Genomic DNA, 3,801 nt, shown 5'->3' with positions numbered 1-3,801 from the left:
TTTTTTTTGGTCTTTTTGAGACAGGGTCTCCCTGCAGCCCCAGCTGTCCTGCATTCACCATGGAGACTAGGCTGGCCACGAACTCACAGAGATCCACCTGCCTTTGCCTCCCGAGTGCTGGGATTAAAGTCATGCACCACCATGCCCGGCCAACTTTGCCTAGCCAATTCCTACCTCCTATTCTTATCATGCCATCCTCTGAAGGAGTTACCCAAATTGCCAATAGGGAATAGGGACGCTGACCGCTCTGGCTTCTTCCATGCTGAACAGGGACGAGGGGTGAGGCAATTGGAGTACCCCTTCAGTGGGTCTATCTGAAAGACTCCCAAATTACATAAATTTTGTCTCTAAGGGGAGAAGAAAGTCCTTGAATCATGAATGGGAGACGTGAAGGAGAAGTAAAGGCAAGAGTAATTAGCATTATAAGTTCTAGACCAGGAACTAGAAAAAAGTCAGACAGGGCAATTCTCAAATGTTCATATGAGAGTCCATTGGAGTTTCTTGTCAAGGGCTGCCAAAAGCATCCCTCTATTGGGTTCTTTAGTACTCATTTTTCTTAGTACTAGTAACTCTTAACAAGTGTAGAATCCATGAAATGAGCAGGAAGGATAGAATCCAAGTGCTTCTTGATATCCATGGAAAGGGATTCAGAGATACAATGTGGAATCCTGCATGAGCACATCCTGAAGGCTGACTATTTGGATGATGAAGTTCTTTTAATAGAGAAATTTCCCAAATTTGTTCTAGCTGACTTTTGCTTTACCCTGTGTTTTGGTCCTGCCACTCCCACTGTAGCCAGTCAGACAGAACATGTCTTGCATGCAGTTTCAGGGAGTACATTGTTTCTACAATATATGGAAACTTACAAGTAGCCAGGTAGTACATTCCAGATAGCTGTCCTCTCACCCACCCTAACAAAAACTTTTTCTTAACTGAAAACTTCTTTGTTAACTGACCTGCCCCTGGTCTGTTGTAACTATGGTGATCTGATGCAACCATGGTTATTGGCTTTGCCCCTGACATGATGTAACTGCGGTTTTAAGTTTTATAAACCTTGCCCTACTTCTCCTCAGGGTCTAGAGTTCTTTGGGGCATTAGACCTCTCTCTGACCACCAGCTATTAATAACAGACTCCTAACCATACCATCAGTATGTGGCATTCCTCTGTGTATCTCACTCAGTATTACAAGACAAGCTAGAGTGACTGCTAGTCACAAACCAGGAAGCTGGCTACAGGAGAAGAGTCAGGCATAGTGACAGAGGCCTATAATCCCAGTATTTGGGAGATAGAAGTAGGAGGATCAGGAGTTCAGCTTCCAGTATCAAAAAAATAAATAAAATAAAATAAAATAAAATAAAATAAAAAAGTATGTAAGTGGAGAATAAAATAAATTTTTAAAAAAAGAAAAGTAGCTGAGCAAGCGTTAAGAGTACATATTGCTCTGCTCTTGCAGAAGACCCAAGGTCAGTTCCCAGCACTCACATCAGGTGTCTCTCAACCTCCTAAAACTCCAGTTGTAAAGGGATTCAAAACCTTTGGCCTCTATGGGCATTTGCACTCATATGTACCTACTCCCAAACAGACATACATGCATATAAATATATAATTAAAAATAAAAATAGGGGCTGGAGAGATGGCTCAAGGGCTAAAAGCACTGGCTGCTCTTGCAGAGGACCTGGGTTTGATTCCCAGCACCCATGTGGTAGCTAATTGCACAGGGGTTGCACTTACATACATACAGGCAATACACTCATACACATATATTTAAAATAATAAATATTTAAAAAAAAAATAAAGGGCCTGCAAGATGGCTCATCTGGTAAAGGCATTTGCCATGAAGCCTGCTGCCGACTTGAGTTTGAGCTCCAGGATCTACATGGTAGAAGAAAAGAACTGACTCCCACAAGTTGTCCTCTGACCTTCACACCTGCTCTGTTGCCAGTGCGCACATGGGTGCGTGCGTGCACGCGTGCACACACACACACAATAAATAAATAAATAAATAAATAAATAAATGGGATAATTTCTGGCATGGTGGCACATACCTTTAATCCTAGCATTTGGGAAACAGGCAGATCTCTGAGTCTGAGGCCAGCCTGGTCTATCTACATAGCAAGTTCCAGACCAGTCAGGACAAAACAGTAAAAAAAGTGTGTGTGTGTGTGTGTGTGTGTGTGTGTGTGTGTAACCCTGTGTGTCCTCCCCAACCATTTTTTAAAAAAATAAAAATGACATTGATACCCAAAAATTTGACTCCTGGTTAGAGCACAGCTCTGCCTCCTGATTTGCTATGTCAGCTGATCTGGTGGGGGAAGACAAGGATGTAGGGATACTTCAGTTCAGTGACAAGAGAGGAGACCAATACCTAAGTAACATCTCCTCCTCCTACCATGGACACCACCCCACTGAGGCTGAGGATGACAACTCCAGCATTGACAATAAAAGATAGCAGAACCAGGCGTGGTGGCACACACCTGTAGTCCCAGCACTTGGGAGGCAGAGGCAGGCAGATCTCTGTGAGTTCAAGGCCAGCCTGGTCTACACACATCTCACTTTCAAGGACAGACATTATCTCAAAGTGAAAGAATGGAAAAGAATATACAAACCAAATAGCACTAAGAAAAAAGCAGATGTAGCAATTCTAGTATCTGACAAAATAGACTTTAAACTAAAACTAATCAGGAGAGACAAAGAAGTCCACTTCTTTCTGATCAAAGGAACAATAAACCAAGAAGATACTACAATCATGAACATATTGTCACCAAACTCTGGTACATCCAACTTCATATAAACAGTACTACAGGACTTTAAGACCCAGATTAATCCCAACTCATTAATAGTAGGGGACTTCAATATCCCATTGTCACCAATGGATAGGTCAATGCAACAGAGAATTAATAGAGAGACTTCTGCATTAAACAAAACCATATCTCAATTGGACTTAACAGATATCTACCGAGTATAGAATAAACAGAGAGACATCTGAATTAAATGATACCATATATCAAATGGACCTAACAGACATCTTTCGATTATTCCACCCAAATACCAAAGAATACACTTTCTACTCAGCACCTCATGGAACTTTTTCAAAGACTGACCACATACTGGGCCACAAAACAAACCTCAGCAAATACAAAATATTGAAATAATTCCATGCATTCTATCAGACCACAATGCAATAAAGCTCAAAAGCAACACTGGACAAAGCCCTAATCACTACATGAACTAATGGCAATTGAACAACACACACCTGAACAATGAGTTTGTCAAAGGAGAAATTAAGAAAGAAATAAAAGTATTCCTGGAACTAAATGAAAAGGACAATACAACACGACAAAACCTCTGGGACACATTGAAAGCAGTCCTTAGAGGGAAGTTTCTAATTCTAAGTGCCTACATTAAAAAATCGGAAAGATCACAAATGACTTAACATTGCAACTCAAGACACTTGAAAAGCAACAACAAATGAAACCCAAACCCAGCAGACAAGAAGAAATAACAAAATCAGAGCAGAAATTAATGAAATAGGAACAAAGAAAACAATACAAAGAATCAACGAATCCAAGAGCTGGTTCTTTGAAAAGATAAACAAGATTGACAGGCTGCTAGTCCAGTTAACCAAAAGAAAGAAAGAGCACCTCTAAATTAAAAAAATCAGAGATGAAAGGGGAAGCATCACAACAGACACCAGAAAGATACAGAACATTATAAGGGAATACTTGAAAAACCTATATGCTACTAAATTTGAAAACCTAAGAGAAATGGATGCATATCTAAAGGCATGGGAACCACCAAAA

At 40.5% G+C, this 3,801-nt stretch overlaps 1 pseudogene; it reads right to left on the bottom strand.

Moving 5' to 3' along the window:
• LOC103744142 overlaps positions 1-1,952 on the bottom strand; it is a 3,432-nt pseudogene extending 1,480 nt beyond the window's left edge.
• Between the last annotated feature and the right edge of the window lie 1,849 nt (positions 1,953-3,801).

Source organism: Nannospalax galili, unplaced genomic scaffold, assembly GCF_000622305.1.
Source record: "Nannospalax galili isolate Female #2095 unplaced genomic scaffold, S.galili_v1.0 scaffold702, whole genome shotgun sequence".
Taxonomy (NCBI): Eukaryota; Metazoa; Chordata; class Mammalia; order Rodentia; family Spalacidae; genus Nannospalax; species Nannospalax galili.
Note: the sequence above shows the minus strand (reverse complement) of the source record. Positions and strands in the feature narration are given on the sequence as shown.